This window comes from Larus michahellis, chromosome 5 (assembly GCF_964199755.1).
Source record: "Larus michahellis chromosome 5, bLarMic1.1, whole genome shotgun sequence".
In the NCBI taxonomy this organism is placed as follows: Eukaryota; Metazoa; Chordata; class Aves; order Charadriiformes; family Laridae; genus Larus; species Larus michahellis.
The window spans coordinates 71,573,595-71,599,703 of NC_133900.1; the positions used below are offsets into that span (position 1 = coordinate 71,573,595).

At 42.2% G+C, this 26,109-nt stretch overlaps 1 protein-coding gene across 35 annotated transcripts in view; it reads right to left on the reverse strand.

Moving 5' to 3' along the window:
- Nucleotides 1-26,109, reverse strand: part of APBB2 (amyloid beta precursor protein binding family B member 2) — a 190,446-nt gene that overhangs the window by 148,685 nt on the left and 15,652 nt on the right. For 20 of the 35 annotated variants that reach the window (XM_074587898.1, XM_074587896.1, XM_074587879.1 and 17 more), the window contains exon 2: nucleotides 21,394-21,529. The exons of 1 other annotated variant lie outside the window; for it this stretch is intronic. The gene's annotated coding sequence lies outside the window, so the exon portion shown is untranslated. Of the gene's footprint in view, nucleotides 1-3,566; nucleotides 3,705-21,393; nucleotides 21,533-26,109 lie in introns of those variants that run through there. 14 more of the 35 variants (XM_074587897.1, XM_074587876.1, XM_074587895.1 and 11 more) reach the window with 3 other exon arrangements.

A 26,109-nucleotide genomic window follows, 5' to 3' on the forward strand; every position in this document is an offset into this window, starting at 1 on the left:
CGTATATTTACTTTGTCAGAGAAAGACAAACAAGGGGAGTAAAAAAGGCTCAGTAACCACTCTGCTGCTGGAGGAGAGGCCAGGTTCTGTACAGGCAAGAGGCAATTTCTCACAGTACTATTTTGCAGGAGCATGCGACAGAGGTCAGCCTCCTCCTCATCACACCTGGAAGGAAAAAATCAAGAGACGAATACATCTGGCAATTCACACCTGCAACACGGGCATAAAACAAGCAACAGGATTACCAGCCAATTGACAACACAATTTGGAAACAGCAGCAACAGTGACATATGGCAAGATACTGAGGATTCGAGTAGAAAGCTTTATTTTTGCCTACTGTAAAGAGCTGAATGGAGGTGAATACCCACTGCATTTCAATGTCTGTGTTCAATTTGGGTAGTTCCAGTTTTCAAGAGCCCTGACAGATTATCTCTCCCCTATTCTAAGAAACTTGTGATATTTTTGGAAAAAATAAACCAAATGCACACAAAATCTGACACCCATGTGGCCAGTGAAATGACAGAACCATGCAACAGTTTTGCTTCTTTGCAACAAGTCCTCCTCCCCTTTCACACGGAGTGTTTTACTTGGATTTCCAGAATGTTTCTGTTCAGTGGGGTTCCCACTTACCTGGTGGGCTCAGCATGCCCTGAGCCACGCTTCACTCCCCCCCCCCCAAGTCCTTCTGTGCCCATTCCGGCACCCATTTAATTGGGCAGGGAGCCCATGCAGGGAATTAACCCAGCAAGAGACAGAGGGGACAGAGGGAGTAGGATGAACCCAGGAGTGTATTTAACACCTAGTGATGGATATAAAAAAAGCCCCAGAGCTGGCTGAAACAAGGGTGCAGGGCCACAACACACAATGTGTGAAAAAAAGGAATAAGGATAGCCCCTTTGAGCAGTAACTCGCTGGCTTAGCTGTAATATTAGTTTTCATTCTACTCAAAGCCATTTAGCTAAAAGGATGCTCTTCATTCTGTTAAAACTCTTCTCCCAGAAAACCTCCTGTACCCATATGCACTCATCCTCTCTCCATTTCAATGATAACTGAAGCAATTCAGTTGAAACCCTTACTTCTGCAGGGCTCAAAACCAAATGGCTAACACACCCACATGCAGTTCTTAAAACCACAGGGCTGCAAAGTTCGGTGATTTCAGTTGACACTCCGAATTATGATCATTAAAAATATAAGCAAAACCAGAAAAAAGCAGTATTGTTTCTCTGAAAGTGGCAAAACTCCACCTCTCCATTCATCACCATGCTAAAGCATTTTCTCTGTACCTGGACATGACGCATAAGTTTTGCGGGTAGATCTTGCATTGAAATCCCTGCTCCCTTTGAAGTCAGAAGCTAGGGACTTCTAAAATATCCACCTTTATTTTCTAACCTTTTTTTTAGCAATTCTGTGCTGCTTTGTGAATCTCAGTCCTTTGAACACAGAACACGGAAGAGCCCTTGACCTAAGAAACATTTGATTTTTGGTAACTCTAGAAGAAACTGAAAGAGAAATAAGTTTATTAAATAATTAAATGATACATTTCTTTATTGTGAGGACAGAAAGAAAAAGAGCCAACAGCCACAAACAATCAAACACCATGTGTAAACTGTAAGTCAAAAAAAAAATACTACTGGTTTGCAGATGAAATTGTTTCAAATGCAATTAAGTATTTCAGGCTCTATTTATATTAGTGCACTAGCATATAACTGCTTGGCAGTGGTGCATCTCAACTCAACTTTTCTCTATCATCTTACACCTCAGTGAGAACTGCCTTCAATTTTAATGATGTAGTGGAGGAGAAGAAATGCAACACCATATTAGCATAGATCTAAAGAGAGAATTGCTTAGCTAAAATTCCGCCATTGCTATTTTTGCAAGCATCTAAAAACACAGCCAATAGTCAACTGATATAATAGTTGCTAGATTTGCTGAGTAGGTTTTTTAGAAAGCAGGACACAGGAAAAGACAGACCAAAATTGCAGATCCGTTTAAAAAAAAAACCACTTTGAGTTCAGCTCAGTTTCTTATCACAGAAGTCTGGTAAAATTGCTACTGAAACAACTGTTTCTCTTTCAGCAGGACATCAAGAAAACAGACTGGAAATATTATCAAATACCTGTTAAATAATAAATATGTCCCCCAGATCCTTTTGACCTCAAGAAGAAATGGTCTCAGCCATGGTAAATGATGCCTGTATTAGTCCTCCTCACTTTCAGAGGTACATTCAGGCACCAATCCTCCATGGAAAGGGATCTGGTTTCCCTATGGAGGCACCCTGAGCTAGGCACGTTGGTCAGACCAGACCAGAGGGAGGTGAAGGTGAACCTCCATGGTCATTCCTGCAGCACGCACAGTGCGGAGCCAGAGGACAGCAACAGACTAGCACCAATCCCATCAAACAGTGACACAGTTACTGAGAAAGAAGAGTGCATCTCCCAGTACTGTCCTCACGCAACATTAAAAAGGTGCCTGCATTTTCTGGACAAAGACAGCACAACTGGCAACATCTACAAAAGCCTCAGCTCTCCACAGATAAGAAGTGGCAACCACCTCACCCAGTCAGAGCTGCTGGGGCAAAATGAGAAGTTGGAGCAGCAAGAAGGAAAAAAAACAAAACAAAACCCCAAAACCATACACAAAAGAGTTCATGAAAGTGGCATTACTCTTCCCAGCCAGAGCTGCTGCCTAGTTTTCTCCAAACCTGCACCAGCTATTGGAATGCCAATGCCCACAGAAGTCCTGCACAGAATTATCCAGTCCAACACCTGAATGTGATGTAAACATGGGAATTGTATTTGGTTTAATTAGAGATAACTGGTAGAGCTAACTGAGAAGATTCCAAAAGCACAGCATCTGAGGAGCATAGCTACATTGCTTCAAGAGCTGTTGGGAAGCCTTACCAGCTCAGATTTGCCCATAAAAATCCCAAGTTTACCCATCTGTCACGTGGTGCAAAAGCTTTTTCGTTTCCCTCAGCTGTGTGCCAGTTAAGGGCACAGCTCAGTGACCTGGCTCTGGAAATCTGTAAATTTCCATTTTGCTTTTTACATTCAGTTTTTCATTATCAGGAGAAAAAAAAAAAAATCCTCTACTTCGTAAAAATGCAAAACATTTTTATTCCTGTTACCAAGCCAAAAACAACACCATATGGAAATGCATTTAAAATTCTTACATGCTAAGCTTTCTTTAAGCAAGGAGGTTACTACTACCAGCCAGCCAGGCCTAGGAAAAAAAATAACTAAAAAATTCAATGGAATATGAAAGTGATTTACATTATATGAGATGACTGGAAACAGATGAAAACTGATGAAACCACAGCGACTGTTTAAAAAAAAAAAAAAGCCTTAATATTGACTTTCAAAACAATGAAAAGTGGCAAAAATCCCACCAGGTCGCACCAGATAAGACATGCATAACGTGTTCCTAAAGGCAGAGGGGAAAACCTGAAACATCTTCACTCTGCAACAACTCTCGTCCCCTAAAAGAGTCTTAGGGCACAAACCAAACTGCCTTAAGTCCAACCACGCCACTTGCAGATGCCAAAGCCACCCAAAAATCCAACTCACCTCCATTTCCCCTTCAGGAGCTATGCAATGAGTTGGGGAGGGTCTCAGCAGTCCCCAGAAGGGCACAACATTTCCAGACAAGACACCTTGTAGCTTCCTGAGCTTCTAGCTGCAGCTTTAAGCTGACTGCTCTGCATGTCAGTGGGTCGCATTTCCTGCTGGAATTACAGTTTGGTAGGTGACTCATAATCCATAAAAAAATTGAGTATTTTGCAGCTCTTAAAAAAGAGTCCAAATCAGCTTTTTCTGGTCTCATTTACCACAGCCCATTACAACAACAAACTAATGTTAAAAATCAGTAACGGGAAAGTTCTGAGAATACTTTACAAATAGTATAAATACAGCACTTTTATTCAGACTATGTGCAGCAGCCCTTAACTGATCAGTTACTACAGAATCTGAACAATGGCATGTCTTTTTAAGAAAGTGAGAGCTGTGAAAGTTAAGCGCTATATTTACGCTATTTGCAGAGCATTCTTTATTTAGATTTCTATGGTAACCGGTAAGTAAAAGGACCACAGTTCATATTTTGAATGTTTTTATTCCCCATGGTCCGAGACTGCAGGATCGCTACAACGCTTTTTTAAGTAGGAAGAAACGATAAGTAAGCACACTGCTGACTTAAATAATCTTTACTGATGAACTTGAGATGGAGTTCTTCTCCAACACCACCACCAGACATCCTTTTAAGTTACCCCATTCAATATGACGTAGTAACAGAACCAGAGACAGGTATGCCTTACACACCAGGCAAAACTTGTCAAAAATGCATTTCTGCTGTTTTGCCACCTTACCTGTCTGTCAAAAAAAACAGCTTGCACAGAGAAAACAGGCACAACTTTCTTCTCCCTCTGACCTTTAAGGAATCAGGGACTGGATACGTTGCGGGAATCGCTACCTGCTGCAGGAGTACAGTACTGTTACCACAGGAGGTAGCGCTGTTCATTATTAAACCCCACCAATTAATTTGGAAAAAAAAACAAAACAAAACGCCATCAGACAGTGTATAGAGTCACCCTACACCTCCAGAACAGCCTAGAGCTGGGCTGGTCCCACCACAACTTCTGCTTGCTGTAAACACTACAGGGCCAGCGTGAGCCATGCCAGCTCCCCCCATCCACACTGCCTGTTTACGAGTTTCCCATCAAGTCCTCCTACATATGTGCCTCTGGACTAATTTGGGATAATAAACATCAGGGAGGACAACATAATTGCTCTGTTTTGCAAATAATCAGAGCTCACAGAAAGGGAGAACTGCAAAACAGAACAAAAAAAAACCCCTACCTCTCTCACAACGTACCAAATACGTCTATTTTAACATCAGAAATGCATGTAATCTCACTTTCCTCCTTTTGCTAGTCAGTCTTTGTGAAGAGGACACCAAGCAGAGACATCAGTTAGTCTTTAGCCCCAAATATCCAAGACTAATTTCCCAAGCTCTCAGAGAAATTAATCCACAGCCAACGACAACTGATTTCTACAGAACACTCCTCTCACCTTGGGCTGCTCTCTCAGCATTTCAGCTGCCTGAGGTGGTACCACACATCTGCCCTCCAGGACATCGGGAGCAAGTCTCCAGCAAGCCCTTTCCAGCAGCCCAGTTTTCCCCAGTGCATTGAGTTAAGCTTCTGGGAATCGTGATTCCTCCTTAGCTAAAGACTATTTTTATCAAAGGAGAGAGGAAATCCTCCCCCTGTCTGTTGTGACTTTTATCATACATCCACAATTCCCAAGTGAAACTGCACAACACTATTGAGAACTACTGCATTCCAGCAAGCCTACTGGGGGTTTAGTAGCGAGGCAGCCCAGAAATACCTAGAGGAAAGCAAATGCTGAATGCAGCACAGCAAAAGCCCTCCACTGCCATGTTCCCCTTCCTGTTGCCCAGATGCAGCAGAAGACAGACAAGGCAATCACGCTGTGCCTACCTAGAGCCACAGCCGAGGACTGCTCAGTCTCCAAAGTCATCTTTTGCTGAACCTATTTACCACGAGACCCAAGGCTCCTACCACAACAGCCTGATGAGCACAGGGTAAGCCTGGATTCAGCAACGCTTGTGATGGGACTGTGGTGGTGCAGCCTCCCTTCCCCCTTTAGGCCACGCAGTACTTGGCATGGTTTCCTCCCTACCTGGGCCACATAATAACACAACGGACCAGAACATTACATGGTGGTCCAACATGAAAGAAAAGGTAGAGAGTAAGGGGTTCCCACAGTGTTCTGGTCCCTTAATGTGCCTGGCTCCCATGACTCCTACTGTTTGAAAATAACAACTATAATTGATCACTGACAATATATGGATCATGGCCAATGAGGGGGGGGATACCAGGACCCCAAGATCTAGCAAGTTCTAGGCTGGCATAACCGGTGGAAAGTACCAGAATATCCCATTATCTGAGCTGGGCCAGGGTGGAAAAGTACCTGATGAAAGTCAGTTATCTCAGATCCTATAAGCAGTGATTCTAGTAAGACCCTTTGAGCTCTTCTGGAGGGACACCGCTCAAGCTGACACCTCAAGGATTAGAAGCCCAGGGTGAGTCAAACCCTCTCAAGTCTCAATTACTGCCCGTTGAGGAATGCTGACACATTGTGAGTATTTACTCAAAAAATTGGGAAAAGGGAAATTTTACCTATAGGCTAGCCTCTCTTTCATCTACATCTACACCTACATGTTTCTGACATATATAGTAACTTTTACAGACGTGGATGTTCTTCCATTCGTCCATGCACATGTAGGAGTCAAAAGGGGTACCCGTTGGCTCATTAAGAGTCACCCGTTACTAAGGGATTTTTGATTCCAGCAATTAAAAACCCACGTGTATATGTGCTTACATGTATTAATTTGAGATCTGTGCTTTTGGTCATATGTGTATGTATTGATTTGGGATACCTTATAGTTAGATAGTGTGAATCTTGTAATCTTCGAATCTGTAATTAAGTCGCTGTTCAATTATTTTGTTAAATCACGTAGCAAATCTTTAAATCAATTAATGATTAAATGCTGCTGAAATTCAACCTCTTGATCTACCTCAAATCATTAATAGATTTTGAATCGCTGCTAAATCACAACCATGTCAAATTACTTCCATCTGCAACAGGGACAAACAGGACTTTGTCGGCAGCCCCACAGCACAGGACAGCCATGCCCACCGCTACCCAGAGACCGCAGGGAAGATGGTGGAGGCATTCCACCTTCAGCTACCCAAAATATCCTTGAGCACTGTGAGCCAGGAGCTCCTCACGGCGAGGGTGATTCACAGAGCCAAGTAAAACAGCAGGGAAACACTAGGGAAGGTGTATTTTACTACTAGGGCCCTGTGAATGGGCACCATTTTGCCCGGTTCCTCCAGGGGCTCGTGAACACCAGCCACCTGCTTCTCCCCACCAACTCCCCCCACTCAAACCGCCAGCGCCTCAGCACAGACAAAGCCATCCTGTTTTAATGCACCACTTTATGGCAAGAGCATGAATTGGCAACACTAGGCAACAGTCCAAAAAAAAAAAAATTAAAAAAAAAATAAGGAAACATAAGTTCTGTGGAACAGAAAGCACTTGCAAAGCACCGAGTTTCAGCAGGATGTGGAAGCACAGTGAATGAGCACTCAGTTTCACTAAAATACTTACTTCAGACTAGCAAAGCATAACATTACAGTGTGTATTAAGTTTGAAAAATAAGAGCTTGTTAGACACAGCGAAACTGAGTACATTTTCTACCTGTTGCTGACACTCCTCCCTTGATGTCATAAATCCAATTAATTTCAACATCACAAAAGGAAAATGGAGTCCTTCATCTTCCTCCCTGCCAATCTAACCAAGTAAACTAGTTTAAAGAGGGAGAAATCACAAATGCCCAAGGTGAGACACATGCCAGCCAGAGGCATGCTCCTTGCAAATCAAACTGCAGCACGTTCGTCTCAGCGCCTCCAAAATAAACTTCCTAGAATATTCTTCACACCAAGTCTTTGCTTAGACATTTCTTAGCATAAGGCTAGCTGAAATAACTACACTATCTTCTTGCACACAGCAAAGCTCTCAAATATTCCCTTCCTCTGCCCTTGGACATGTTAAGTCACATCTGAAAGAACCACGACAACCCACTATAGTTTAGGTGCTAACACTTCACTGCATTCGCTCTAGAGAAGTTACTCTGAGGCATCCCCCTGCACTCAAACTACTTCTCTGCTCAGTTATGCTAGCTTAAAAACGCATCTCCCGTGCACTCACCGTGCGGCATGCTGACTAAGGTTTCAAAGCAATAGCAAACTTCAGTCCACAAGCACTTTTATGTATGCTTAGACAAACATCTGCAGGGAGGAAGGCTAACTCCTTTTTGCACTTACTGAGTGATTCCCAGCCTGCCTCACTGACCTTGGCTACAGCATCCTCAAGAAACGTGCCACAATAGGAACATCTGTTCACCCCATACTTGTTGACTGGACCCAGACTGTCCCTGCTGGAGCTCAGAAAAGGCAGAAGCAGCAGGGAGATGAAGAACTGAAAGAGGCATTAAGAAACTTCAAAAAAGAAAGAGATATACCCAAATGCTTAACCGTATTTTGATCCAAAACACAGAAGCCAGCAGCCATCTCACAGTGAAGAAAGCAGATCCTTCTAGACAGCTGATCTATCCGTCCTACTTCAGCAACAACAGTCCCAAGGACAACAACCAAGAGAAGTAGTTTGGAGAGCTACTACACAGTGGGACATAAGGCCACACTAGTGCCTCACACCTTTGGTTTTTTGTTATAAACACCAAGGCTCTGTTTTGTGAAAGCCCAGACCAACATCCATCACAAGAATGACAGGAATCCTCTAGAGCATTAGCACCCTTCCCATTAACAGATAAGGCAACCCAAAATAGCACACTGGTCAGCTATGCTATGCTGTCTGGGCAGGTCCAAGAAAGTTAACGCTGTTTTGCTCCAACCAAGTAGAACAGCCCTAACCCAGCAGTAGATGGTCATTGGGTCTCCGAGAACCACAGCAGCATAAAAGTCACCATCAGTGATGACAACAGCCAGGACAGGATCTCCCTGCTTTCAGCCCTTGCTCCAGTCTTCATGAAAACAGTTTCCAAACCACAAATCTATGATACTTCCTTTCCACATACTACAGCACAGAAACAGAGTTCTCCATAAGACGAAGCATTACATGTGCATAACAGAAGAACTGTCATCCTAGCCACCTTCAGAAGTTCTTACATGTTGGTAGGTAGCCCTGTAATCCATGGGTGCTCTGCTACTGAAAGAAACACAGCCAGCTGCAGAGCAAACTGCTCAGAAAACAAGGGAACAAGGAGGCAGGATTCTGGATGGCTTTTGCTCTAAATGCTTCTAAAAGGACTAAGCCCTTTAAAACAACTCACTTCATTTTCTTCCATTTGCAGCATATTTTAGCTAAGCTTTTCTATTTGTTTTGATTGAGCTGATGTTCCTGCTGTTCACCCAAGTAACCCAACAACTTGAGACCTGAACTGCTCAGTACTCCTTCTAACATGGAGTTAACATGTCACTGATCGAACATGGAGTTAACAAGTCGCTGATAATCAGTTGCTTAGAGTGCACAGCACCAAAGCATGTTCCAATGTCTCCACACCACAGATGTGGAATGTACAGTTCCAATGGCTACACACCACAGAAGGCTCCAAAAGTCCCCAGAAAAATACCTCTACCTTCCAGGTACAATGAAAGAAGAGCACATGTGTACACAGTTCATCTGACCCTGCTAAGAAATGACAGGGTTCTCTAAGTGGAAAAAAAGTAAAGCCAGATTTAGTTAACCATAGAAAACTCAGGCTAGGAGTGGGAAAAAAAACACACCCAAAAACACCCAAACACCCTAAAAAACCCAAACCAATCAAACAAAAAAGCCGAAAACAAAACCCAAAATCCCACATGAACACAGCTATTCACCATCAGAATGTTTTACTACATTGTTCTCTGCTAAACGTTTGCATTTTGAGGTTGTACATAACCATCCACAAAGTCTCCTGATGAAACTGGAACAAAACGCCAGCAATGGTCCTTCTGTGCTTAGACTAGCTTTAAAAATCAAACAAAACCAATCAGTTGTAGGCAGCAAGAAGGCAATACAATTATATATTAGCATTAAATACATTTAGATTTTTCTACAGTTTGAGGTATCTTTAAAGTATTACTATTCCTTTCAGCACCTGTGCAGCACCGTAGCTAGAGAGAAATATCCATCCATTGCTAGGGAAGGGCCAGTTGGGAAATGCAGCAACAAGCCCAAGATCAGCGGCTTGGTCTGATGTTCTGCAGGGAAGCAAACTGAGCTGAGGAGAAGACGCTCAGCAGCACCCCACAAGCCACACAGCTGAGGTGCCCAAGGCACCTCTTCAAGTCACAAGGGGGAAAAGGGAGCCCTGCTTGCTTCGCAGCACCAACCTGAACAGCGAGGCACTATTTTCTATTATTAGCTAAGAGATGGCTTTTAGAAAGCGAAGAGTCTGACAGCTAATCAAGGGAATTCACCCCAGGGAACTGAATGCTTATGTTCTCCAGAAGTCATGAAACACATCCAGTTGCTTCTAATATAAAAGTCCAATTACGCAGCAATCCGTACTGCTAACACTGCAGTCTAATGCCTGAAGCTTGCCTACAAAGGCATCACCGCCAAAACCACCAGCTGGCTTAAGCTGTTGTACAACAGCAGCATAAGAGCATATCGTAGTCATATTTTTCTTTATATTAAAAACTACAGAGCATAGAAATATGTCTAATACACACTTTGAAAAGGTAGTCGGGTACTTTCTTCTAGACACAGCTTTCAAACAACAGATCATTGACAAAAGAGACAACCTAGGAATACCACAGGGGTGTGTCCTCCAAGTATTTTGTTCATAGGGTTACCACAAGAATTGCAAGAGACCTCCAAAAAAAACCCCTACTTGGATCTAGCCAGAAACGCATACCACACAAGCACAGTCCTTCCATTAACAAAGCAGCCTTTGGGGTGGTTTTGTTTATGCACTGATTAGGCTGTTAAAAGCATTCAAAGGTACCCCACCTACAAGCAAGCACATTCCTCAGGGTGTGCAAAAACAAAAAAGTCCTCTTTTTTCACTGAAGATCTCTAAAACTGTAACAGAGAACAGATTGTTTCCTAACATCTTTCATACAAGCCTGTTTGTGTTTCTGCAATTCAAACACACATTTCACAGTATTTAACTTCCTCCTCATCTTAATCCCTTAAATTTGATGAATGTATCAGCACTGTTTTCCCCACAGAAACCCAAAGCCAATTTATAACACAGTAAGACTTAAAGACCTTCAGTTATACTGCTGTAAAATAACATTATAGTAAAGTCTAAGTGTTGCTGTTTACTTATATCGTAACTTTATTCACATTACAAAGTAAAGATGCAAAGGACAGAATGCCTGGACACGTAACTATTGTCACAAGTGATAAATGGGAGGTTTTTAACCTATAGAGCCATTTTTTTTAAATATAGTCTTGCAAATGTAAAAACAAGTAATACAAGTCACAGCAAGTAAGGTACAGGAGCACATTAGAAACATCAGCAATGCTGATTCTAAAACACAGAGATCCATCCCTGAGATGGCAGCAGCCCCGAACTGCCAAGGCTGCACGTTGCTGCCCAAGCTCAACCACGTTGCTGCTGGCCCTGAGCTAGATCGCACGAGACAAGCTCAGACATCCTCTGCAGCCACAGCACGTCGATGTGCAGTGTGGATAATCCTCCCGCGATAACCAAGTGCAGGGGGACTATTCAAGACAAAAAGAATTCCAACAACACTTGACTGAACAAGACAGAGCAGTCAAGGAGCATGTGCAATCCTGACCTGTAATGTCCTGCCTGGGTAGGTATCAGGTACCACATAAGCAAAAGAAAGCTGCAAATTCCTCATTCTTATTTCAGTATACGAGCTTTATGAAACAAAACATACTCTTTAGCAAGGTAAAGGATGTGAAGCCATACAAGCAGCATCACCTGCCCAACACCATTGGAAACTCCATGTTAGAGCCTGACTCCACTGAGGTCAGCTGGAATTGAGCAGAGCAGAGACAGGGTTTCTCCGGCTTAGGTGCTATAAGCTCCGGCTTATAGTTCTCCGTTTACTACATTACACTGCTCTTCAATTCTTCTAAACGATACTTGCCAGAGCACTAACTTTAAAAAAAAAAAAAAAAAAAAAAAAAAAGAGAGAGAGAGAGAGAGAAGAACTGTGTTCTGAAACCCTGATCTCAGGAGAAGATACTGGACCAGATTCAGATGAGGCTTATGCAGATGCAGGACAAGAGTAACTGTTCTTGCTTCCAATAGGGCGAAATTCCAAATGCTGTTTGGAAGTGTTATACAACTCTAATAATCTCACTCAGGGGGTTATGGCTATACTGCCTCATATCCAGACTGGAAAAAAAAAAAAAAAAAAAAAGAGACAGGAAAACCATTTACTTGCTTTATTGCATTTTTATCTTGCCATAAACACCACTGTCTAAAGTCAGCTTGCTTCCAAGTTTTAAACTTCACAGATAGAACCTACTTGAGAAATTATACTCATTTCAATATCCAATACTAATGACCACTTTATTTTTTTTTTAACCCTTTCCTTTTTCCTTCACTGCTGTAAAAACTTGAGTTTAATTTCTTCCTGCCCATGCTTTTGCTTCATGTTGGCTACAATTTTGCAGAAACTTATCCTACCATAGGATCGTAGCCTTGGGTTTGGGGAGACTCTAGAAGTTGAGCTGCTTCTTTTCAAGAGTACAGTGCAGGCTGGACTTCAGACTTGAAAACTCAGACCAAAGACACTGCAGAGCAAGGGTTTGCTTGCAGGACTCCACTTTCTCCTCATTTAGCATATACAACACAAAATTGAAGTGATCCTTTTTTTCCCGGACACCTTCATCTTCACTACAACCCAACACTAAATGCCAAACGTGATGTAGCAATTTTTTGAAGCACACTATAAAGGAAAGAAATAACTATATTGTCCTAAATGAACACCACTTGGGCATCTCTGCACCTAAGACATATGGGGAGGATCACAAATATAATCCAGAATGAATTCAATGCAACACATCAAGTTTTCAATGCTTCTAAAGTAATTGAAATTTCTTGGCGGGGGGGCGGGGGGGGGGATGCTGCAGAGGGGAGAGAATAAAGACTACTTAAATTAGGAAGAAAGCAGCTACAATCTTGGACAAGAAAAATAATGGGTGCCATCAGCACACTATATACAGAAAACAATTAAGAGCTGGAAAATATCTGACCCACATGTATAGAATTATTGACTAACGCTCAATCACCATTTGATCTCAGTGGCTGGGCTTGCATTGGGAACAGCAAGGCAGCATTCGCACACTGCTTGATAAATTTCCCCAAAGTAACATACACGCTATTATCTGCTCTAATCTTCCAGTTGTTCCTCAAGGTAAGCAATTTTTACAGAGAATTTGTCTTTATCCATCTGCTTGTTTTTTGTTATAAACTCATTTTCCCCCCACTCTCTCTGTATGTATGTGCTGGCGAGACCTTATTGCTCTCTACAACTACCTGAAAGGAGGTTGTAGAGAGGTGGGGGTCGGTCTCTTCTCACAAGTAACAGGCAATAGGACAAGAGGAAACAGCCTCAAGTTGTGCCAGGGGAGGTTTGCATTAGATATTAGGAAAAATTTTTTACATTGAAAGTGTTACCAAGCATTGGAACAGGCTGCTCAGGGAAGTGGTGGAGTCGCCATCCCTGGAGGTATTTAAAAGACAGGTAGACACAGTGCTTAGAGACATGGTTTAGGGATGGTTTCTGTCAGTGTTAGGATGATGATTGGACTTGGTGATCTGCAAGGTCCCTTCCAACCTAGACAATGCTATGATTCTATGAGATCTCAATACGTGGAAATATACACAGGCATAGAGAACCTTTTATATAAAAACAGTGTCAGAAACCTGAAGCTCTGACCATTGTCATTTGACTACAAAGTGATCATGATGAATTTTTAAAATTTTATTTATTTATTACTCTTACAGTGCTTCCTTGCTTTCACATTCTGGCTAAAATCAGAAGTGGAAATGACAGAAGAAAGGGTGTTTTTTTACCACCATTAATTTTAAGCCAGAACAGAAGCAGGAAGTACTGGAAGTTTCACAGGAAAGCTGGTCAGTTTAGTTTTATTGCCGGAAGCTACCCCAACATTTCTTTTAACGTTTGAATACAGAACTGATATGAATCTCTAGAAGTTAAGGTTCATGTAGAGCAAAGCCAGAGCAACACGTGAATGGGTGCTGTTATCAAACTGAACTTTAACTGTCATTACACAAAGTTCACCACACGTATGTATTCTGTTGTGATGTTTTATTTAACAAAACAATAAAGCCTCGGTTCCTTAGGATAGGGACTACACATTTTGAGCTAAAAGAGCCACCACAGGTCATTACAAATTAATACAGAACTATCACCTCAGTGCTCATGAAAAGTTTGACTACTACTACACAGAAATCCTTGGAAGGATGAAAGGAAATGGAGTTCTCTGTCTGAGTCATTAGAGTTGGTGTGTTTCTTGGCATAAAGCTAAATAAGGAGGGGAAAGAAACAAGAAAGGCTGGAAGATGAGGCTGGAACACATCCAAGTTTTTAATGCTTCTAAAGCAATTGACATTTACTGGCCAAAGAAGAAAACACTTCATATTATTTCAGCCAAAACAATTTTTTCTTTCCCCTAATTCTCAAATAGCTGTAGTTACTAAGGCAAGGCTCTGCCTCATTCACCTGAACTACCCTTCATTCTTTGAACTAGCTCATCAATGTGGATGTATTCTACAACATGAATTCAATGCAAAAAAGAACCCATACTGGACCGCTCTGTGAAAGCCACCAGTAACTGCCACGCAAGCCCAAACTTCTCATCACAGCGCAAAGGAACCCCGGCCAACCATGACACGCACACAAGCGTCTGAGACAGGAGTTTGACATTCAGTAGTTCCTGAAGTTCAGAAGTTCCTGAAGTGCTCTGCATTGCCTACCCAACCCAGAAGGGGGGAAACAAGGACTGCCAGGCAGCATGGGCTTGCCAAGATAAGCAGGCGATGGCATGCACACATACCAAACCCTCATTAGGAGGCCAACGGCAAAGGTGAGCGTAAGGGCTCAACATGCACAACAGCAAAGGTGAGCAGCAGGCTGTCTCCCACGTCCTTGTGTTTTAACGTATTTCATAGTCCAACAAACTGAAAGGTACGCTGCAGCAGGAGGAGATGAAAGCAGATGACAGTTTCTGACGTAAAGCAGTATCTGACTGGACTGTGAGGAGTTTGCAGGGAGAACTAAGTGACCCGGATGGACAACGAATATAACAACAATAGAATTCAGTACTAACAAATGCACACTGAATGCAAACTTTTCAAGGATTTTTAACTAAACCATTAATTAATGGCTCTAGAAAGGGACTTACAACAGCTCAGCAAAAGTCTGCTCAACAAACAACTGTGGTTTAAAAAAAATAATAAAAAAAATTACAGAACCACAAATTCCATAGCCTTGCATGAACAGAATTGAGATGATGAATAATGTTAGTCTAAATAAACATCTTCTGGAAGACAATAGTGCAGACTCCTCTAGAATAACATGCTGTGCTAGTCACCCCAAAATGTGCTGCTAGACCAGCCAGGGCTACCTCTTTCAGAAAGAGGTAACATGTCTGCCTCCGGGAATGGAAAAACCCTTAAAACAGATTGTCTTTCTGCACAATCCCAACCTGCTGAAATACACCCAAGTACAATAAGACAGAAAATTATTTGGAAAAGGAAGTTGGTCTGTTCTGTCTGCATATACAAGACTCTGTTTGCGTGTGTGTGCATAAATACAAACTAAAATTAATTCCTGCAGGAAGTCACGTAAGTCAGGTATGGCATGTTTTATGTGAGGACCACGAGCAGGCACAGTTGTTCCATTTACGCAAGGTTCATTACTAAGATTCATTTATCAACAACCTTGAAGGTGTAAGTCTACCTCTAGCTATTGCAGACCATGATAAAACAACAGTGGGAGAGATTACCCCATAAAAAACAGAGATGCTCCTACTTTTTCCTCTGGAAACATACAGCACTGACACCTTGTAGATGAGACCTTGCAAAGAGAAGGACACAGGATCTGATCCACCCTGACAATCCCCACAGCATGCAGCACACCATCTATCTGGCACAGATGAAGCTCACTCCACATTGGGTCTGGCTCCAGTAGCAGGCAAAAGGATCCCTGCAGAGAAGCAGCAGTGCCTGCTGAAGATGGACCAGGCTTTAAACTGGAAGAAGGTGGATTTATATTGGATGTAAGGATGAAATTTTTTCTGCTGAGGGTGGTGAGACACTGGAACAGGTTTCCCAGAGAAGTTGTGGATGCTCCATCATTGGAAGTGTTCAAGGTCTGCTTGGACGGAGCTTTGAGCAACCTGATCGAGTGAAAGATGTCCCTGCCAGATGTCCCCCCTGGCAGGGGGTTTGTTGGACTAGATGATCTTTAAAGGTCCCTTCCAACCCAATTCAAACCATCCTATAGTTCCATGATTCTGCTTCCCCTATAATTTCATCTCTGCCTTTCCTGGCTATCAGCCACACAAAGCCAGCTGAGTTGGGAAAACAAGGAAGCACCAACCCCATAGTGCCAAGAGGCAAAAAGATGCAAGATACAGAAAGACAACCATACAGGCAACCATAAGGCCCCGCACACGGGAGCCTCTGATCCTCGCGCAAGCAGCAATGACAGCCCTGCATGAGTAGTACGCAAGAGCCACTCAGAGAAAGGCTTAACTTTTGCAGAGATGGCTACTGCTCAGGGAGAGAAGTTGCCACTGAATGCTCTCTGATCTCAGACTCACCTCTTACATAGCTGTAGAATATTGACTTTGATGACACTTTGGTGCATTTTCCATCCGGAGATTTGACAAACCTTTTTGGAGCCATCTACCCCAGCCACAGAGCTCTCCTCTCATCGCTCCACGCAGAAATAGATAGAACAGGACTCTCTACATAAATTGCGCAAAGTTTAAATTGTTTCAGAAACTGCATACTCAGCATCTGGGAACGTACACATTCCTTAACGATTTTCTCCGTACTGTGTATGCTGCTAAAGACTTTTCAACCCCTTCACCTCGGAAAGCATATATTTAGTCATGTGTGGGCAAAGATCTATTTTCTCAGAGAGCTAATGTCCTAGCTTGAAGCTCAGATAAATCAATAGCCCTTAGATTAAAGCATCTTGCTGCCCTCAAGACAAGTTCAGAAGAATTTCTTTCCAACTGAAGAAAAATAAGTTTTATGCCTTTTTCTGCCATTTTGTAAGCCAGGCAAACGTGATTAATTTCTTTGTGTTCAGAGTTAATTAAGTGGTTTTTGGAGATCATCATGATTTGTCACGTCACCTGCCTTTCTATGCTAGGAGAGCAACCGGTATTGGTGTCCAGGTCCTTGCTTTACCAGGATGTTAGCTCCTCCAGTGGGTAACCCCTTCCAGCTCATCCAAACCCTGTCTTCTTCACAGGGTCTCCTTTTACAAGCCCCTTCTGCCCAAGACACAGGCCCAGGAAAAGTAGCCCAATCCTAGTATGCATGGGCCCATTCACTTTCTCTCCCTACTGAAGGCCCTGTCATCATCTCTACCCCAATGGAAGATGAGGACCAGGTTCTCTCGCTCTCCTGATATCATTATCATTGAAATTAAGTCCTTAAATGTGATGAAAGCCACCCCACATACTTGGGAAAAAGCTCAATGGTTACCTTCCAATTATCCACTAAACTGTGTTCAGATAATCCCCAGTGAGGGATGGAATAACAATAATTACAATAACTTATCAATAATTATTTCAGTAAAGGTGCTACAGGAGTGCCGTGCCAATGACAGAGCTGCATACAGATGTAAAATACTTACGGCAATGTGGCCTGTAATTTCCTTCCTTCTTTCCTACCTGTTCCCACAGAACAATGGATTACCAATGCTTAATAAGTCTCCCTAGTTGGAAAATATGACTGTCCTCAATGAAGGAGATGCAACTGAAAGTCCTCCACTGTCTCCCCTAGAAACTTGTCAATTCCAGTTGCAGAAAGGACATTTCGGTCCTTGCTGCTCCCTTCTACCTTCACCTCTATGCTGTATATAAATTTTACTCTCTAGCAGACCACCTCACTTCAGTGAACAGCTCGCAGAAAAACATGGCTTGTCCAGATCTAAGAGTTTCACAGGTATATCAAAAGTCACCACTTAAGACTTACAAAGATAAGAGCAACATAAAGACTTGAGGGGAGCAGTGAATGTGTAAAGAGACCAGTTCCCCAACAACAGCAATCTGTACTCCAACATACAATGGAGTTGCTCATCACATAAGCCTAAGATTAGTGGTCTCTTGATGAAAACAGTAACCTTTCAATTCAATTTCAATTCTTCCAGAACAGCCAAAGGCCCGTCTATATTTTCAGGATGTCATTCAGATGTCTATGTACTTTTACACAGCCTGAAACAGAGAACAAGCACTTGCAAGGAAAGGACAGAAAAGCACAATGTACAGACTGAGCACAAAACCTATACTTCAGCTGTAATGAAAGGATGTTCCTGCAAGAAGCAGGGTGATGTGAAACCGAGCAGCACACCAAGTCAAAAACAAGTACCCAACTTCTGTGGCAAATTGTACATCACTTTATTCAACATTTCACTGTGGACAGCATCCTAGAAGGAAGGGGTGTGGGGGGGAGGAAAAATGGGAGGGAAAAGCACCGAAAATGAGAACATTTGGACTTGCCTGAAATTCCACTCACTGCAAGGACGCAAGATGCCCACAGGCCAAATGCACTCCATGGAGGTGTCTGGTTAATCCTTTCCAGAAACGGCATGGAAGTTTGCTCTCTCCATTACAACGGGGTGAAAGCTCCCTTAACACAGCAACACTGCAGCAGCAGTGCTTGCACTGAAAGTGGAGGGAACTGGGACCACTTGCCTCCTTGCATGAAGATGCTGAGAGCCCAACCTCTCAGAGGAAAGCCCCAGACATGAAGCAGCTGCCTTCTGCAGATGCTAGGAGCCAATGCTCCCCTTCAGACATGAGCTATGTTGTGCACATAGGGCTCCACGAGAGAAGGTTAATAGGCAGGGATTGCATTAGGTGTTAGTATACAAACGTATACTAACCCAGTAAGTCAAAACCAGATGATTTTTCCCAACTGTGCCTTCCAGCACTTTTTGCTCAATGAAAAGAAAACTAAAATCTAGAGGAGTTGTTGCATTTATTAACCTCTGCAGACTCACAGCAATCATAATTGGGCAGCCTAACTGCTTAGAAGATTATTCCATTGATTCGATTGCACCGCAATACAAATAAAGATATCGGTATAAAGTGGGCTGCAAAGTACTAAAAATTAAGACCTAATTAAGTTATACATTTATGCATCATTGCCCTCACTATTAGAGTTAGGAAAATGGAAGGCAACATGCTATTATACATCATGTGCTATTATTCACATAAGTGCCTAAATTACAGTTTGGGAGATACTAGTTATGGGCTTATTAAAAAGCCATTTAATTCATCATATAATACACAGACTTCTTTCGAGATTGAAATAGGAAACATGAAAGCAGCATCTGAATAGTAAGTTTCAATCAAAAAATTATTTCTGCTGCCATAACAACAGTTTTTTCCCTCCAGATTTCGGTTTCCCCTCTCACGCTGAGCCACAGCAGGGGTTGGAGAAGAGTTTCTGAAGTCTGATTCATGCAGATCATGTTTACCTTATTTTTTTAAAAAAAAAAAAAAAAAGGCATGCTGACTACAAACTGCGAGAAGAGTTTACAACTCCTCAGAAAGTGTATAAAATTGCTGATATAAACCAAATAAGAACAAAGTTAAAGGACCTGAATAAATCAGGTTTAGCCTGAATGTTTAGACCAGAAGGTCTTGGAGGGGTGAAGGGGAGGTAAACATCCACATTGGGTAGAGCAGTGCTACAAGACTGGTTATTTTCAAAGCAGGGGACATCCTCAGATATGCAAAAAATGGTTAGACATGGGGATATAACCAGCTTAGCCTTTGCAGCAGATGCAATGGAAACCTTGGCCCAGCTTGTGCAGACGAAGATGTAGCTGTCAATCATATGGCCCTTAATGAAGCCCTGCTGATCTTTCACACCCAGCTGTCGCCTTTTTGTTTCTCTTCCTTATCCTTTTCACCTTGTGCCTAATTGATTACAAGCTTGGCTGGCACTGGAATTTGTTCAGCTTCACAGCACGCCGGCTAGGAGGGGAGTCCTGAAGAGGGTCTCCGGCAGTGACAGCAGCTGTGCTGAATGGTGGGTCCCTAGCTGGGGCAGCAGCTCCCCACCAGCCCCATCTCCGTCAGCAGAGTGTGCCCGGGGACCCGTGCCAGAGCCCCAAGGGCACCCCAGGGCAGCTGACCTCTGGCCCTGCACAATCAGCCGCTTTTCAATAAAACTCTTCCCATCCTGTGAACCTAAATTTGGGGCTTTATCAGCTTAGCTTTTCAGAAGCCGTTTAACGTCAAAAAAAGCTTTCTAACCACTCCCTACTTTCTCCCTCAAAGGATTTCACAGAGCATCAGGGAGACAGAAGAAAACTTCCTCTCAGAATTTAAAGTATTTTTAAATATAAATATATATTCAAAACAGGATAAAATATTTAAAAGAATTCCTAAACTGCGGTTTGTTTCATGTGGAGGAATTTATGTGTCTTTATCATAGAAACCACAGCTGTGAAGTTAAAATGGTGTCTGATATTCCATTTTTCATCTCATCATTATTCCTTCAACAGTAATTCAGATTAACCACAGTGTATCTTTTATCTTAACAGTTGATAAGAACTTCTGAAGTACTAATTTATACAACTTCTACTTGAGTTAAGAAGGCTATTACCATCTTCACATCAGAGACAGATAAACTGCAGCTGCCCCAACACTGCATGATACTGAAGTCACATAAGCGACATCTTTCCCAAATTGCTCTTTTAACCATTAAAGGTGTGTCCTCAGTTAGAAACCACCAAGCAGAACGGAGTTCTCCTCCACAGCCAGCTTTAACAACCAAGGATGCCACACACAGCTTTTGTAATGTAAGAGCACCAAGTGACAGCGTGACTGGCTCCAGCAAGATGCACATTATCCTTCATTTGAATTCTCCACATAGTCTTACTGCTTGCTCTCAGTGACGTGGGCCTCCAGATCTTGAAAAAGAGCAGAAATCTAAAACTACATACTGCATTTAGCCTGAACGGGGTCTTTCAAGGTTCCCAAGTCAGACTGCCTTTGGATTCTATGACCAGCTCTTGGAAGAGCTGACAGCAGCACTGTTCTTGTATCCTTGCAGATGGGATGGTCATACCTACAGCTAATCCCCAAACCATCACTGTATAATCTCCCCAGGCTTCTCTGCATTACATCTTCATCAGAGGAATTTAAAAAGAAAAGAGCCTGGAAAGAAATGGAACAGGAAAAAAAAAGCTAAAAATTCCTTTCCATTTTTTTTTCCTTTTGTTTTGACCTGTCTTACTGGAAGTTAATTTAAAACTAAGACTGCAATTTTCAAGGTAAAAAAAAAACCACAGGATAAACAAAAAGAACTTCTACATGAAGGAAGAGAAAGAAGTTGGAACAAAATATTTCAATATTAATGCTTTTAAAGAACTGAACAGGAAATTCACAAAAAGCAATCCTTAGCCACAAACATTTGGTGGTTTTCATTTAAATGTGCTGCTATATCACAACTTTGACCAAACTTCTAACCGCGCATATTTCAGGGCATCAGGTAAGTTTAGAAAAGAAGCTTCTTTTTACTCAAGAACACCCAGAAACTTACATTTTCAAGAAAGTCTCCTCATTTCAACTGAGAGAGCCCCCACGCAGCACCAGGGAACACTTCTCCAGCACAGCGCAGCCCCTCGTGTTGATAACAAGCTGGTGGGCTTTCTCCTTCTCACTGGCCAAAGCAATCCCTGCTGGGAAAACAGGATGATGAAACACATAAGTAACTTCAAGCAGGGTCCAGATAGCTACTTTCTATGCAACTCCTTCTGGTTTTCACCCCACGGTAAGGCAGCTAAAGGCACTCTAGGAAAACAAAACATCCCAGCAACAGGGAGTCAGGAGCCCAACGCAACTGGATACGTTTGCAAATCCTGCCAGGAGCATAATGCCTGTTGTAAAACATGGCTACCCTGACAAGGAAAAGCAGAAGTGTTCCTGAGCACGTGTTATTCAGAGACTGTGTCAGCTTAGGCTGCCAGGATGCTGATTCTTGTTTTTATAAGTTTTTAAACAATCTGTTGGCTAGTCTTTCAAGGAGAAACAGCCTGGCACTGACTCGAGGTCATTTATGAAGTCTTTTCTTGTCTTAACCACTTATAATAAAAGAAGAGCTGAGCTGCAAGCAAACAAACAACCAGACAGACGAATTTCCCTCATGCCAATTCCTGGATGTCACACGATCCCTACAGATGTATCTGCCATGTAGTTGTCATCTACATGACCAAACGCTAGCTTGCAGCTGGCACTCAGAACATGAGTGCTAACAACCGAGGTGGAGAAATCTCCCCAGGGGCTATGAAAATTGATGACTTAGGGACACCTACATCTCAAATCTATGATTCAGTAAGAAGAGACAGATGCGTATCTATTTCACTGTCAACAGCACAACATTACTCAAGCCACCACCCTCCACTTTTTCCCCAAAAAATCCATTAGCACAGTTACCAAATATTTAATATATGCAGGAATCCTTACATAAACTAGACATTAGAGCACATCTTAAAATTCCCCAGCACTGCCAATGCAGACAGATCCTTTCGTGATGAAGCTCAATGGAACTGAAGGCAGGCACCTTCATGGCACAAATCCTCAACACCCATACTCCCTTGTTCTGACATCTTGCAACACAGTTGCCTTAGCAACACAAATCATCTTATTGGTCATTAAATACTATTTTTTCATATAATTTTAAAACTGTTCCACAGTAAAGTGTTTTTCTAAATATGTTTTCCCCAAACAACAGCAAAAACACTACTTAAGTTCGGCAGTTTGATATGACCAGAGGGTTTAAAAAGAAAATGAAGATAATTTAGCAGCAACCTTGAATTACTTGTTTTGAAAAAAAAAAAAAAAAAACAACAAAAAAACCCACCAGAACTCATCAGCCACTTTGAGTTTTCCCATCCATTTGAATTTAGAGGAAACAGTTGTACAGCAGGAAAGGTTTTATTAATCTTTCTCTATATTTCTGGTCACCCGGGGACACGAGCAATGCTACTACAGGTTACCCATGGGGGAGGGAGGTGTTCTGTCCTGACTGCAGTTAAAAGGTATGCCTGTACAGAAAAACCTCAAATAACGCTGCAAGTTTACATTTTCCTTGGCAGGCAGCAACACACAAAAAGGGAGATGGAGGAGAGATGTTTATGGCCCAACCCGCCAAGGCAGACTGAAACGGGGCCAAACGGCACCATGTGCCTACGCCTCCTCTGCTCTGTGCCGCAGCTTCCCTGCCTCTACCCCTCTTTAATCATGTACAAAACCCACTTGCAATCTTCCACTGCTGTGCTCCTGCCTTCAACACAAAGCCATGCATTTTCCAAACACTGCCCTGTATCAAACCCCTTGCAGTCAGTAAGTGATTGCTAAACACTTCTGAGTCCAAACACAGCTACTCTCCTCCACAATATACTGCAGCCTGTTTGGGGAAGAAAAAAAAATAGCAAAGTCAACAAATCTTTAGCTTTGGGTAGGTTTGCTTCATGTTTCGCAGCTTCTTTTTATATATATACATACATACACACACACACACAAAGATGCACTACTTGTCAAGAGCAAATGTTTTCAACTAAAGAATATCTTGACCTCAATATTTCACCAGTCTAATTTAGCCTCCAGTTTTGTCTCCTCAGACAAGTAGTTTCTCTTGGTTTTTGGATATATATCAATTTTAAGAAGTACCATCTGAACCATTAGGACTAAAAGCGTACATCTGAAAAACAATATCCTGAAACTACAAGGGTCACACCGTCTGCCAGGAAAGAGCATCAGAAACGTGCTCCAACTTGGTTGGTCCTTAGCCTAAAGCCAGACCAGTTCAGGGCCAGATACTTCAGGCAAAAGCAAAGCTGTCTCTTGAGGATGCGAATGAGCCAATGTCAAAACATTGTAGTATTTGGGGAGGGAGAAGGCATAAAAAGTGACATGCCTTTTAAACATGATTCAGGCCTCACTTATATCAGAGGGAAGTACCCCAGCTCATTTATCTCATTAATATCAGCAGGCCAAAATCAAAGTTCTGCAGGCATTAAAGTACTGCTTAAAATAAAAAAGCAAAGCTGAAGAGTCAGACATTGCTAAGCGAAAGGAACAAAATACTTTCCTGGCAGGTAAAAATGTTTTCCCAGAACATCAAAATCCCTGTCACAACTTAACAGTAGCATCCTAAGCCATTCAGATCCAAAGGTCTTTGAGGATCTTGGAAACAACATCTTTTATGGAATTAAGCATGCACAATGCCATATTTAAGTCCTAACCACAAGTGATCCAAAGTTAGCACTCCTCGTCAGAGTCAGTCCTATCTTACTCACCCCGATTCCAACAGGTTACTTAGAAGTAGCATACCATCATTAACAAGGGGGGCAAACGCCTTCCTTTAGAGAAGAGGAGCTTCTTTCCTACACTGCTCTTTGAGGCTAACCCAGAACAGAGCTTACCGCCTGAATAAAAGGTTCACCAATGACTCTAGATATAAAATCTGAAATTGCTGCCATGAAGATTTTCAATGCAGTAGTGTATTTAGGGAGGCCATCCCTCATCCCTGCTCTAATATCCTCCCTGTCTACCCTACAGAGCTGCCTTCATTTGCTATGCAGGTCTGCAAGGAACGAGAACAGACACTGCTTGGATCATTGCTCCCTGTCTTTATGGGATGGAGATGGAATAGGCAGCTCCTAACTTACTGACCACAAATTTGTGAAGGCTGGTAAGCAGGAAACTCCGAACACTGCACCTAGGACTGCTCACCCTTCCCCAGCACTACATTCAAAGATACAATCACTTACCCACAGTAGGGCTACACTAACTTTTTAAAAAAAATCAGGGAGGGGAGACAGTGTTTGGTTTTTTTTATTAAGGAAGACAACTACAAAACACAAACTAAGGCCCAAACCTGGGGGGGCTTCAGGTTACACGCAACTTGACTACGAACGAAATCCAGATAACGATAGCATTTAATTAATAGAAATATATTATGCAACTTTCTGTATTGTAACATACTGTTATTATAATTATGTATGCAGTAAAATCCTTGCCAAAGGCTTTGCAGCAGGCAGAGAAAAAAAAAATATCAAAACTCTGACGATGCTTTTTGAATCCACCTCCTGGTAAGATCCAAGAAACCAAATAAGAAGCTGCACCTGCAGCCTGGGAAGCTGCACAGCCACGAGTGGTCCAAATCCCCGGAATTACAGAGCACTTTTCCCCTTTCCCAGGCTGAGTAAGCCAGTCCAGTCATCCTTAGTGCCATTTCCAAAGACAATTAGCAAAGTCTTGTTTCAATTAGCTTTTCCAGAGCCATGAGCACATAGAAAAGTACTGTACAACTTCAGAAAGAAAAAGTGTGATAAAAAAAGGCAAACTGAGGTGGAGATGAAAAGGAAACTGGGAAAGACCAGAGAAAATGAGAGACAAGAAATCCCAGAGCATCTCCCCGCAAAATGCTGGGTACTACTTGGAGCAAAGCCAACGCACGTGTTCAGAATGAGGAGCCTTCTTATACCAAGCTGGGTTTAAAATTATCTTTCTCACTTTTCATTATCAAAATGATTCACTTGTTCATAGACAAGACTTCTACCATACACTGCATAATGGCTTGCTATATCTACACGTATACAACATCTCATTAACACCAGCAACGTTACCAGGTCCTTTGCACATTCCTAACTTCTGGTTGTCAAAGGTGGTGTGGCAATATCCCACCACCAGCCTCCCCCAGCCTCGGGGTCTCCCTTGCTCTTCTGTTATTTCCCCTTTAGCCAGACCTTTAACTGCTTTGTAACTCTAGTGACCTGCTCCTCCAGTTTAGTTTCTCACTTCATGCCACAATAAGTGTTTTATTAAAGACCAAATAAAATCAATATATTTATCCTAACTCACATTTTAAGATGGAAAAAAAAAAAAAAAGGTCATTTACTCTGTCAAAGTCTACGTACAGATAAACTTATGCTGTATTTGGTCCCATTTTCCATTCATGGTTTTAATTACTCGTTCCTTTTAGTATTTTTTTTTAAAAACTTTACATATCAAAAGACTGACTGTTTCTTCTGTAAATACACAAGACTGTGCTTCAAATGCACCAGGGCTGTTAGAGCTTAGGAAAATAAATAGCTTTTGCACATGTTCATATTCTAATAGAACCAAACCCAAGAAATATGCAAAGAATGAAAACACAGTACTTCAGTGCTCAGGGTAGAAGTTTAAAATCTGTTCTAACAACAACAACAAAAAAAATAAAACAAAAACCAACCACTCAAAACCCCATGAAGTT